This window comes from Perissodus microlepis, chromosome 5, assembly GCF_051167445.1.
Source record: "Perissodus microlepis isolate ML-2025 ecotype Zambia chromosome 5, ASM5116744v1, whole genome shotgun sequence".
NCBI classification, from domain to species: domain Eukaryota; kingdom Metazoa; phylum Chordata; class Actinopteri; order Cichliformes; family Cichlidae; genus Perissodus; species Perissodus microlepis.
The window spans coordinates 8,106,199-8,120,036 of NC_140465.1; the positions used below are offsets into that span (position 1 = coordinate 8,106,199).

A 13,838-nucleotide genomic window follows, 5' to 3' on the forward strand; every position below is an offset into this window, starting at 1 on the left:
GGCACGTTTGGGCAGTGGATCTGTGTGAAATCAGCAGCTTGCAAAACTAAATCAAAATGTGTGCTATTGATTCTAAAAATAGAAATCACAATAAAGTTCAACATTTACTAAAACCGCCATTCAGTCATCTGAGAATCTTTACTCATGAAATTATAACGGTTAGATGAATTTATATGCAGTGATTTACTGATCAATGATAAAAGGGGAGATTTATGCAATAACGAAGACTGTCATGAAAAGTATTTGGCATCTGATCTCCTGTAACCTGCGGAGCTAAGCTGTTTTACCAGCTCTGCTCTCTGATTTTTCTTTTTTCTTTTATGAAAAAACACAAGTTGTCAAAGTTATTTGTTTGCAAATGTATTTCAGAAATATCGACATACTTTTTTTAATCAGCAGAAACTTTATGTCAGTAGTGCAAAAACCTGCACTGATCTGACCTCATTTCTTCCTCATCCTGATTCCTGACCTGGGAAGGGAGAGAAATATTTGTTTTTGTTTGTCTTCTTGTTTTATTTAATTCCTTGTGGGATTTGGATCCAACACGTAAAGTATGCATATTATGCACACACACAAACACACATGCAGCTATTACCCATTTCTTGTATTCTCGAATAAAGACATTGATTTGACACATTTAATTAGCGGCCAACTGTTTTTATTGTTCAATTATTAAGAAAAAAGAAAAGGTGGGGGGGGGGGGGGGGTGTAAAGAAGAGCGTAAAGTAAAGGGAGAGAGGAGAGAAAACCCCAACAATCCCCTCTGAGCAAGCACTAGGCGACAGTGGATAGGAAAAACTCCCTTTAAAGGAAGAAACCTATGACAGAACCAGGCTCTAGAGGGGGCAGTCAACTGTCGGGACTGGTTGGGGGGTGAATGTGAAAAGAGGGGAGGGAGATGGGGGAGATGGGAGAGGTGTTAGTAGTTAAAGGGAGGGGGGGAATTAAGCTGGAACAGAGGTGGGGGAAGAAGAGGTGACATTGGCAGTAGTGAAAGAAGGAGTGTTCTTCCTCCAGAAGAAGCAGAAGCGTTTTTTCTTTTTCTCCAGCTGCTTTTCCACAAGCACCTTTTTCTCGAGGATGAGGATTTTCAGCTCCTCGATTGTTTCGGTGTTTTCCTTCTGCAGCTTGTTGCATTTTTTCTCCACTTCTTCTATTTCGGCTTCTTTTTCTTCCAACCTTTCTTTCAGCACTTTAGATGTTGCCTCCTGTTTTTGCAGTTTTTCATTTTCTCCTTCCAGCTCAGATGCTTTGAACTTCATTTTGTTGTAAAGTTCTTGCAAATTTTGGTTTTTCTTCTCAAACTCCTGGAGAAGAAGTTTTTCTTCTCTCTGCTTTCTTTCCAGCTGCTCTTTCTCTTGAAGGATTTCTTTCTTTTGCCGCAGAGCTTCATCAAGCTTTCCTTGCAAGCTTTCATTTTGTTGCTTGATGCTGTGAAGTTTGGAATCCATTTGTTTTTGTTTGATTTCTTGTTCACTTTTCTCTTGGAGAAGCTTCTCGTTTGCTTGCTCTGTGCGGTCAAGCCTTTTTTTGTCTACACTGTACATTAGCTCCATGTCTCGGAGATTGGAGTGCAGCCCTCTCTTCTTCATGCTGTCTTCTTTCTTCTCTTGGAGGAGTTTTCTATTTTGTCGCAGAGCTTCATGAAGCTTTCCTTGCAAGCTTTCATTGTGTTGCTCGATGCGCTGAAGATTGGAATGCATTTGTTTTTGTTTTAACTCCTGTTGCCTTTTCTCTTGGAGAAGCTTTTCATTTTCTTGCAGTGTGCGATCAAGCTTTTTTTTGTCTACACTGTACATTAGCTCCATTTCTTGGAGATTGCTGTGCAGCCCTCTCTTCTTCATGCCGTCTTGTTTCTTCTCTTGGACAAGTTTTTTATTTTGTTGCAGAGCTTCATCAAGCTTTCCTTGGAGCTCCTGGTTCTTCTTGTCCATGTCATGGAGATCTTGTTGTTTCTCCTCAATAACAGCTTCCTTTTCTTGAAGCTGGTATGACAATTTTTTTAGTTCAGCGCTCTTTCGCTCATTTTCCTCCATCAAGAACTTAATCTTCTCGGTGTTTCTGAGCGCTTCATCCTCCATTTCTTCCAAACGCTTTTCCTCTAGTTCCACTTGGTCACACCAAGGAAGAGAGGAAAGGGAAGAGTCTAGTGGCTCATCCCAGGGAAGAGCGTAGGGGTCAACTTCTTGTCCCTTTGGATTTGTTTGAGACATGTTGGGTGTGGATACAGTTACAATTGCAAAGGATCCAAATATTTCAAAAGGCTTTTCTGGCGAACGGTTCAATGCTGCACACATCAACGCTGCGAGAAACGGACTAAAAGTCGTTGCTCTTCACCGCTATTTATGCGTTTTAAGGATCAAAGGATCAAAGGATCAGAATGGTGGTAAGATTCTACATGTGTGTGACGTCGTAATTCTGTAAGGCAATGAGGTTGTCACGTGATATTTTTGGAGGAGGGCATTTTTCAACTTGGACAAATTATCAATAAAGTTTCAATCTCTGTTATTTTCCCCAAAAAACGTGCTGTCGTAATAATGTTTTCTACTGTAATTGGTGCCAACAGATGGCGCAGTGTAGAGTTGGCTGTTACTCTGCCCAGGCTGCTACCATAGAAGAAGAATGTAGACCAATAGTACTTTAACGATGTTCGCTGATCGTTTTCGTGTAAATCTTAGCATTGCTTTAGCCGTCAAGCTAAAGGTTTAGCTTCATACTGCCATATTTTCAGAGTAACAAAATATTTAAACGGTCTCGGATCATGGTGAGTATTTGAAAAAATGTTTATTTAATGTGAAGCCTGTGATGTGGAAAGGTTAGCAAGCGTAATTTTGCCTATTGTGTTATACACGGGTGCTTACATCCGAGTAGCGTTGATCTTTTCTAAGGTCCATGGGTTTATCCAACGAGCAGCTAAGTCACCGTTATATCTGTAATTTTGTGCGCAACGTCTTAATGCAAAAGAAATCCCAAATCAAAGCAACGAAGCAAAGACTAAACAAAAAAAAAACCCACAATGCGTTTTTAAGCTCTCTCTGCGTTCACTGCCTCTGCAAGTGTCAAACTTCCTCGCTTTAGCTGATGCTAACCAACATTAGCGCTTACGGTTCGTATATAAACACAACTGTCAGCCCTTCACTTTTGGTGCCGACAACATTTTGAGCATTTTCTACAGTTTGTGAAATGGTCGCCATTGGCATTACATGCCAGTAGTGTTCGCTAATTGACTTTACCGGGATTATATTTATTACAACGTTACTGCGTGGAAGTGATCATAGCGTATGCTTATGAACGTGAGTGGTAGGTGTTATTAGTGCGACTTTACCCTTAATTAGTTTTCCCACCGGAAGTAGAGTTGTTTATGCGACGTGATGGCTAGAGCAGTCCCAAACAATCGATCGCGTTTCTTAACAGACCAATTCTCTCCAAACTTTTAGGGTAAGCTAGACTAGAGATATGGTTGCAATAATACGAACAAGAGCGCAACAGCATATTGACAATGGCGAGAACTTTAATATTTACATTGTGTTAGTGCACCCATCGCTCCGCATCCTTAACGCTACATTGATGTCGAGAGTCTCTGACACAGCTGTGCTCTGCAGCACAGACACCCTGCTTATCTGTGATTCGGCCAGACTGGTGTTGAACTCCAAAGACATGCGCGGGGTTAGCTTAGTTGGCTGTTGGTGTGAGTGGTTGTCCGAGTCTCTCTAATAACCCTCCAACAGACAGGCGACCTGTCCAGGGTGTACTTTTGCCCTATGACAGCTGGAATACAACCTGAATAAAATAAGTAGGAGAAAATGAATGATGTTTATGAACTGTAGTTAATGTAGTCAGACAATAAGTTACCGAGCAACAGGCCACAAGTCTTGGTGCAGAATCATACTAAGATTTAAAAAATAAAATGTTGGCACTGGTGTTTGAAACAGTATACTGTCAGTAAGACTGGAGCAACTGCACACAACTGGAAACTAATAACTAGAGTAGTTAAGTAACATTTTGTTACTGCATCCATTTAGCCAGGTATAATTAGCATGTCTACATACATGTCATTTCTAATGTGGTCCTATGTGGTATGTTGTAGGACAGTGAAGTGTCTGACACTGACCATGTACCAGTGCCTGAGAACACTGGTATGGAGGGGGAGAACGCACCTCTTTACTGTATTTGTCGGAAACCAGACATCAACTGCTTCATGATGTAAGTACATATCAGGTTTATATTTGCAGTACGCGCAGTAGGGGTGGGCGCTAGCTTCAGCAATGTTATCAGAGATTTTTTTTTTAAAATGAAGATCTTCTATTTCGAGAAAACTACCAATAAGGATATATGCACAGATATAGAAAACAATACTGTAACATTTTATTGATGCTTGCAGTTTGGAGGCAGCAGTATTTGCAAGTGTAACTAAATTCCAGGCATTTTCCATCCTTCTTTTCCTATCAGCTTTTTTCTAATTGTCAGTGTGAACCAAGGTGTCAGCAGCAGCATTATAGTGCAAAAGTAGTGACCCAGCATAGATCAAATGTAAGCACAAAAGTAGCCAAGGTAGTGTTTTTCCTGGAAATTTTAAGTGAAAGGATAAAGTAACTGCTTACCACTTTAGTTTAACAATGATTAATGAAATGTAACCGTGTAACTCATCAGCAGTCTGCACAGTATGGTCACATATTAAAACTGAAGAATATGTTGTACTTGTTGTAGTGTTTCATCATGGGTCCAGTTTTTACCCAGGTGCTTAAAGCCCTTCTTTACCCTCATGTAACACCAACAGTAATTTCCAACCACTATTTCCTGTTCCTGTCAGTCAAACAAACAGACGACAAACATCTTCTATAAACAGGAATAATGTCATTTTATCGGATTAGAAAACATCCAATCTAGCGTTGATATTACACTGCTGTTTAGTGTCTGGCTAATCTCAGTGTCACCAAAATATCTGCCCTACATGTCAAACAATGAGAGAACTTGAAACAGTAACATCACCTAGCAGCTTATTTTAATTAGTGCTAACGTTTTGTTTGCTGGCTAACATTGCTATTATTATAGTCACAGTTAATTGACTTTGAATAGCTTTATTTCAAAAGTAATTTTACAATTTCACAGCCATTTAGCTGTGTTAACTGTACATGCTGTAGGTCATAAGGCGTGCATGGATCATTTTTATAATCAGCCTCTTGTCTTTTGTCCACCACAGACTTTGCCATGATAAATTGGTCAGTTGACAACCAGGAGCCGTACACCTTAACCTCAGAGGCCAGGACATCCAGGGGCAGTGTGAACACGCACTTGTTTAAATGGGACGCAAGACGGACTATAGAGGGCCACCCCCTTGCCAGACAACCAAGTGCTGTCCCTGTCCACGGCCAGTGTGAGAAGGACTCTCACTAAAGTCATCCCACACAAAGCTGCTGGACCAGACAATATACCTGGACGCGTGCTCGGAGCCCGTGCTGACCAGCTGACTGATGTCCTAGCGGGCATCTTTAACATCTCCCTGAGTCAAGCTGTTGTGCCACAGTGCTTTAAAACCACCACCATCATACCTGTCCCCAGACCTTCCCAAAGCCTAATTCCACAATGATTGCCTGAGCCTATTCTTGTTAAATGATGAAAAACTCAAAGGCACGTTTGGGCAGTGGATCTGTGTGAAATCAGCAGCTTGCAAAACTAAATCAAAATGTGTGCTATTGATTCTAAAAATAGAAATCACAATAAAGTTCAACATTTACTAAAACCGCCATTCAGTCATCTGAGAATCTTTACTCATGAAATTATAACGGTTAGATGAATTTATATGCAGTGATTTACTGATCAATGATAAAAGGGGAGATTTATGCAATAACGAAGACTGTCATGAAAAGTATTTGGCATCTGATCTCCTGTAACCTGCGGAGCTAAGCTGTTTTACCAGCTCTGCTCTCTGATTTTTCTTTTTTCTTTTATGAAAAAACACAAGTTGTCAAAGTTATTTGTTTGCAAATGTATTTCAGAAATATCGACATACTTTTTTTAATCAGCAGAAACTTTATGTCAGTAGTGCAAAAACCTGCACTGATCTGACCTCATTTCTTCCTCATCCTGATTCCTGACCTGGGAAGGGAGAGAAATATTTGTTTTTGTTTGTCTTCTTGTTTTATTTAATTCCTTGTGGGATTTGGATCCAACACGTAAAGTATGCATATTATGCACACACACAAACACACATGCAGCTATTACCCATTTCTTGTATTCTCGAATAAAGACATTGATTTGACACATTTAATTAGCGGCCAACTGTTTTTATTGTTCAATTATTAAGAAAAAAGAAAAGGTGGGGGGGGGGTGTAAAGAAGAGCGTAAAGTAAAGGGAGAGAGGAGAGAAAACCCCAACAATCCCCTCTGAGCAAGCACTAGGCGACAGTGGATAGGAAAAACTCCCTTTAAAGGAAGAAACCTATGACAGAACCAGGCTCTAGAGGGGGCAGTCAACTGTCGGGACTGGTTGGGGGGTGACTGTGAAAAGAGGGGAGGGAGATGGGGGAGATGGGAGAGGTGTTAGTAGTTAAAGGGAGGGGGGGAATTAAGCTGGAACAGAGGTGGGGGAAGAAGAGGTGACATTGGCAGTAGTGAAAGAAGGAGTGTTCTTCCTCCAGAAGAAGCAGAAGCGTTTTTTCTTTTTCTCCAGCTGCTTTTCCACAAGCACCTTTTTCTCGAGGATGAGGATTTTCAGCTCCTCGATTGTTTCGGTGTTTTCCTTCTGCAGCTTGTTGCATTTTTTCTCCACTTCTTCTATTTCGGCTTCTTTTTCTTCCAACCTTTCTTTCAGCACTTTAGATGTTGCCTCCTGTTTTTGCAGTTTTTCATTTTCTCCTTCCAGCTCAGATGCTTTGAACTTCATTTTGTTGTAAAGTTCTTGCAAATTTTGGTTTTTCTTCTCAAACTCCTGGAGAAGAAGTTTTTCTTCTCTCTGCTTTCTTTCCAGCTGCTCTTTCTCTTGAAGGATTTCTTTCTTTTGCCGCAGAGCTTCATCAAGCTTTCCTTGCAAGCTTTCATTTTGTTGCTTGATGCTGTGAAGTTTGGAATCCATTTGTTTTTGTTTGATTTCTTGTTCACTTTTCTCTTGGAGAAGCTTCTCGTTTGCTTGCTCTGTGCGGTCAAGCCTTTTTTTGTCTACACTGTACATTAGCTCCATGTCTCGGAGATTGGAGTGCAGCCCTCTCTTCTTCATGCTGTCTTCTTTCTTCTCTTGGAGGAGTTTTCTATTTTGTCGCAGAGCTTCATGAAGCTTTCCTTGCAAGCTTTCATTGTGTTGCTCGATGCGCTGAAGATTGGAATGCATTTGTTTTTGTTTTAACTCCTGTTGCCTTTTCTCTTGGAGAAGCTTTTCATTTTCTTGCAGTGTGCGATCAAGCTTTTTTTTGTCTACACTGTACATTAGCTCCATTTCTTGGAGATTGCTGTGCAGCCCTCTCTTCTTCATGCCGTCTTGTTTCTTCTCTTGGACAAGTTTTTTATTTTGTTGCAGAGCTTCATCAAGCTTTCCTTGGAGCTCCTGGTTCTTCTTGTCCATGTCATGGAGATCTTGTTGTTTCTCCTCAATAACAGCTTCCTTTTCTTGAAGCTGGTATGACAATTTTTTTAGTTCAGCGCTCTTTCGCTCATTTTCCTCCATCAAGAACTTAATCTTCTCGGTGTTTCTGAGCGCTTCATCCTCCATTTCTTCCAAACGCTTTTCCTCTAGTTCCACTTGGTCACACCAAGGAAGAGAGGAAAGGGAAGAGTCTAGTGGCTCATCCCAGGGAAGAGCGTAGGGGTCAACTTCTTGTCCCTTTGGATTTGTTTGAGACATGTTGGGTGTGGATACAGTTACAATTGCAAAGGATCCAAATATTTCAAAAGGCTTTTCTGGCGAACGGTTCAATGCTGCACACATCAACGCTGCGAGAAACGGACTAAAAGTCGTTGCTCTTCACCGCTATTTATGCGTTTTAAGATCAAAGGATCAAAGGATCAGAATGGTGGTAAGATTCTACATGTGTGTGACGTCGTAATTCTGTAAGGCAATGAGGTTGTCACGTGATATTTTTGGAGGGGGGCATTTTTCAACTTGGACAAATTATCAATAAAGTTTCAATCTCTGTTATTTTCCCCAAAAAACGTGCTGTCGCAATAATGTTTTCTACTGTAATTGGTGCCAACAGATGGCGCAGTGTAGAGTTGGCTGTTACTCTGCCCAGGCTGCTACCATAGAAGAAGAATGTAGACCAATAGTACTTTAACGATGTTCGCTGATCGTTTTCGTGTAAATCTTAGCATTGCTTTAGCCGTCAAGCTAAAGGTTTAGCTTCATACTGCCATATTTTCAGAGTAACAAAATATTTAAACGGTCTCGGATCATGGTGAGTATTTGAAAAAATGTTTATTTAATGTGAAGCCTGTGATGTGGAAAGGTTAGCAAGCGTAATTTTGCCTATTGTGTTATACACGGGTGCTTACATCCGAGTAGCGTTGATCTTTTCTAAGGTCCATGGGTTTATCCAACGAGCAGCTAAGTCACCGTTATATCTGTAATTTTGTGCGCAACGTCTTAATGCAAAAGAAACCCCAAATCAAAGCAACGAAGCAAAGACTAAACAAAAAAAACCCACAATGCGTTTTTAAGCTCTCTCTGCGTTCACTGCCTCTGCAAGTGTCAAACTTCCTCGCTTTAGCTGATGCTAACCAACATTAGCGCTTACGGTTCGTATATAAACACAACTGTCAGCCCTTCACTTTTGGTGCCGACAACATTTTGAGCATTTTCTACAGTTTGTGAAATGGTCGCCATTGGCATTACATGCCAGTAGTGTTCGCTAATTGACTTTACCGGGATTATATTTATTACAACGTTACTGCGTGGAAGTGATCATAGCGTATGCTTATGAACGTGAGTGGTAGGTGTTATTAGTGCGACTTTACCCTTAATTAGTTTTCCCACCGGAAGTAGAGTTGTTTATGCGACGTGATGGCTAGAGCAGTCCCAAACAATCGATCGCGTTTCTTAACAGACCAATTCTCTCCAAACTTTTAGGGTAAGCTAGACTAGAGATATGGTTGCAATAATACGAACAAGAGCGCAACAGCATATTGACAATGGCGAGAACTTTAATATTTACATTGTGTTAGTGCACCCATCGCTCCGCATCCTTAACGCTACATTGATGTCGAGAGTCTCTGACACAGCTGTGCTCTGCAGCACAGACACCCTGCTTATCTGTGATTCGGCCAGACTGGTGTTGAACTCCAAAGACATGCGCGGGGTTAGCTTAGTTGGCTGTTGGTGTGAGTGGTTGTCCGAGTCTCTCTAATAACCCTCCAACAGACTGGCGACCTGTCCAGGGTGTACTTTTGCCCTATGACAGCTGGAATACAACCTGAATAAAATAAGTAGGAGAAAATGAATGATGTTTATGAACTGTAGTTAATGTAGTCAGACAATAAGTTACCGAGCAACAGGCCACAAGTCTTGGTGCAGAATCATACTAAGATTTAAAAAATAAAATGTTGGCACTGGTGTTTGAAACAGTATACTGTCAGTAAGACTGGAGCAACTGCACACAACTGGAAACTAATAACTAGAGTAGTTAAGTAACATTTTGTTACTGCATCCATTTAGCCAGGTATAATTAGCATGTCTACATACATGTCATTTCTAATGTGGTCCTATGTGGTATGTTGTAGGACAGTGAAGTGTCTGACACTGACCATGTACCAGTGCCTGAGAACACTGGTATGGAGGGGGAGAACGCACCTCTTTACTGTATTTGTCGGAAACCAGACATCAACTGCTTCATGATGTAAGTACATATCAGTTTTATATTTGCAGTACGCGCAGTAGGGGTGGGCGCTAGCTTCAGCAATGTTATCAGAGATTTTTTGTTAAAATGAAGATCTTCTATTTCGAGAAAACTACCAATAAGGATATATGCACAGATATAGAAAACAATACTGTAACATTTTATTGATGCTTGCAGTTTGGAGGCAGCAGTATTTGCAAGTGTAACTAAATTCCAGGCATTTTCCATCCTTCTTTTCCTATCAGCTTTTTTCTAATTGTCAGTGTGAACCAAGGTGTCAGCAGCAGCATTATAGTGCAAAAGTAGTGACCCAGCATAGATCAAATGTAAGCACAAAAGTAGCCAAGGTAGTGTTTTTCCTGGAAATTTTAAGTGAAAGGATAAAGTAACTGCTTACCACTTTAGTTTAACAATGATTAATGAAATGTAACCGTGTAACTCATCAGCAGTCTGCACAGTATGGTCACATATTAAAACTGAAGAATATGTTGTACTTGTTGTAGTGTTTCATCATGGGTCCAGTTTTTACCCAGGTGCTTAAAGCCCTTCTTTACCCTCATGTAACACCAACAGTAATTTCCAACCACTATTTCCTGTTCCTGTCAGTCAAACAAACAGACGACAAACATCTTCTATAAACAGGAATAATGTCATTTTATCGGATTAGAAAACATCCAATCTAGCGTTGATATTACACTGCTGTTTAGTGTCTGGCTAATCTCAGTGTCACCAAAATATCTGCCCTACATGTCAAACAATGAGAGAACTTGAAACAGTAACATCACCTAGCAGCTTATTTTAATTAGTGCTAACGTTTTGTTTGCTGGCTAACATTGCTATTATTATAGTCACAGTTAATTGACTTTGAATAGCTTTATTTCAAAAGTAATTTTACAATTTCACAGCCATTTAGCTGTGTTAACTGTACATGCTGTAGGTCATAAGGCGTGCATGGATCATTTTTATAATCAGCCTCTTGTCTTTTGTCCACCACAGACTTTGCCATGATAAATTGGTCAGTTGACAACCAGGAGCCGTACACCTTAACCTCAGAGGCCAGGACATCCAGGGGCAGTGTGAACACGCACTTGTTTAAATGGGACGCAAGACGGACTATAGAGGGCCACCCCCTTGCCAGACAACCAAGTGCTGTCCCTGTCCACGGCCAGTGTGAGAAGGACTCTCACTAAAGTCAACCCACACAAAGCTGCTGGACCAGACAATATACCTGGACGTGTGCTCGGAGCCCGTGCTGACCAGCTGACTGATGTCCTAGCGGGCATCTTTAACATCTCCCTGAGTCAAGCTGTTGTGCCACAGTGCTTTAAAACCACCACCATCATACCTGTCCCCAGACCTTCCCAAAGCCTAATTCCACAATGATTGCCTGAGCCTATTCTTGTTAAATGATGAAAAACTCAAAGGCACGTTTGGGCAGTGGATCTGTGTGAAATCAGCAGCTTGCAAAACTAAATCAAAATGTGTGCTATTGATTCTAAAAATAGAAATCACAATAAAGTTCAACATTTACTAAAACCGCCATTCAGTCATCTGAGAATCTTTACTCATGAAATTATAACAGTTAGATGAATTTATATGCAGTGATTTACTGATCAATGATAAAAGGGGAGATTTATGCAATAACGAAGACTGTCATGAAAAGTATTTGGCATCTGATCTCCTGTAACCTGCGGAGCTAAGCTGTTTTACCAGCTCTGCTCTCTGATTTTTCTTTTTTCTTTTATGAAAAAACACAAGTTGTCAAAGTTATTTGTTTGCAAATGTATTTCAGAAATATCGACATACTTTTTTTAATCAGCAGAAACTTTATGTCAGTAGTGCAAAAACCTGCACTGATCTGACCTCATTTCTTCCTCATCCTGATTCCTGACCTGGGAAGGGAGAGAAATATTTGTTTTTGTTTGTCTTCTTGTTTTATTTAATTCCTTGTGGGATTTGGATCCAACACGTAAAGTATGCATATTATGCACACACACAAACACACATGCAGCTATTACCCATTTCTTGTATTCTCGAATAAAGACATTGATTTGACACATTTAATTAGCGGCCAACTGTTTTTATTGTTCAATTATTAAGAAAAAAGAAAAGGTGGGGGAGGTGTAAAGAAGAGCGTAAAGTAAAGGGAGAGAGGAGAGAAAACCCCAACAATCCCCTCTGAGCAAGCACTAGGCGACAGTGGATAGGAAAAACTCCCTTTAAAGGAAGAAACCTATGACAGAACCAGGCTCTAGAGGGGGCAGTCAACTGTCGGGACTGGTTGGGGGGTGACTGTGAAAAGAGGGGAGGGAGATGGGGGAGATGGGAGAGGTGTTAGTAGTTAAAGGGAGGGGGGGAATTAAGCTGGAACAGAGGTGGGGGAAGAAGAGGTGACATTGGCAGTAGTGAAAGAAGGAGTGTTCTTCCTCCAGAAGAAGCAGAAGCGTTTTTTCTTTTTCTCCAGCTGCTTTTCCACGAGCACCTTTTTCTCGAGGATGAGGATTTTCAGCTCCTCGATTGTTTCGGTGTTTTCCTTCTGCAGCTTGTTGCATTTTTTCTCCACTTCTTCTATTTCGGCTTCTTTTTCTTCCAACCTTTCTTTCAGCACTTTAGATGTTGCCTCCTGTTTTTGCAGTTTTTCATTTTCTCCTTCCAGCTCAGATGCTTTGAACTTCATTTTGTTGTAAAGTTCTTGCAAATTTTGGTTTTTCTTCTCAAACTCCTGGAGAAGAAGTTTTTCTTCTCTCTGCTTTCTTTCCAGCTGCTCTTTCTCTTGAAGGATTTCTTTCTTTTGCCGCAGAGCTTCATCAAGCTTTCCTTGCAAGCTTTCATTTTGTTGCTTGATGCTGTGAAGTTTGGAATCCATTTGTTTTTGTTTGATTTCTTGTTCACTTTTCTCTTGGAGAAGCTTCTCATTTGCTTGCTCTGTGCGGTCAAGCCTTTTTTTGTCTACACTGTACATTAGCTCCATGTCTCGGAGATTGGAGTGCAGCCCTCTCTTCTTCATGCTGTCTTCTTTCTTCTCTTGGAGGAGTTTTCTATTTTGTCGCAGAGCTTCATGAAGCTTTCCTTGCAAGCTTTCATTGTGTTGCTCGATGCGCTGAAGATTGGAATGCATTTGTTTTTGTTTTAACTCCTGTTGCCTTTTCTCTTGGAGAAGCTTTTCATTTTCTTGCAGTGTGCGATCAAGCTTTTTTTTGTCTACACTGTGCATTAGCTCCATTTCTTGGAGATTGCTGTGCAGCCCTCTCTTCTTCATGCCGTCTTGTTTCTTCTCTTGGACAAGTTTTTTATTTTGTTGCAGAGCTTGATCAAGCTTTCTTTGGAGCTCCTGGTTCTTCTTGTCCATGTCATGGAGATCTTGTTGTTTCTCCTCAATAACAGCTTCCTTTTCTTGAAGCTGGTATGACAATTTTTTTAGTTCAGCGCTCTTTCGCTCATTTTCCTCCATCAAGAACTTAATCTTCTCTGTGTTTCTGAGCGCTTCATCCTCCATTTCTTCCAAACGCTTTTCCTCTAGTTCCACTTGGTCACACCAAGGAAGAGAGGAAAGGGAAGAGTCTAGTGGCTCATCCCAGGGAAGAGCGTAGGGGTCAACTTCTTGTCCCTTTGGATTTGTTTGAGACATGTTGGGTGTGGATACAGTTACAATTGCAAAGGATCCAAATATTTCAAAAGGCTTTTCTGGCGAACGGTTCAATGCTGCACACATCAACGCTGCGAGAAACGGACTAAAAGTCGTTGCTCTTCACCGCTATTTATGCGTTTTAAGGATCAAAGGATCAAAGGATCAGAATGGTGGTAAGATTCTACATGTGTGTGACGTCGTAATTCTGTAAGGCAATGAGGTTGTCACGTGATATTTTTGGAGGAGGGCATTTTTCAACTTGGACAAATTATCAATAAAGTTTCAATCTCTGTTATTTTCCCCAAAAACGTGCTGTCGTAATAATGTTTTCTACTGTAATTGGTGCCAACAGATGGCGCAGTGTAGAGTTGGCTGTTACTCTGCCCAGG

At 40.9% G+C, this 13,838-nt stretch overlaps 1 long non-coding RNA gene across 1 annotated transcript; it reads left to right on the plus strand.

Moving 5' to 3' along the window:
* Window positions 1-2,601: 2,601 nt before the first annotated feature.
* On the plus strand, window positions 2,602-6,268 carry LOC146386497 (uncharacterized). The gene is made up of 3 exons (XR_014800227.1): window positions 2,602-2,764; window positions 4,088-4,203; window positions 5,201-6,268. It is a non-coding gene; the product is annotated as an uncharacterized LOC146386497 (long non-coding RNA).
* The last annotated feature ends 7,570 nt before the right edge of the window (window positions 6,269-13,838 follow it).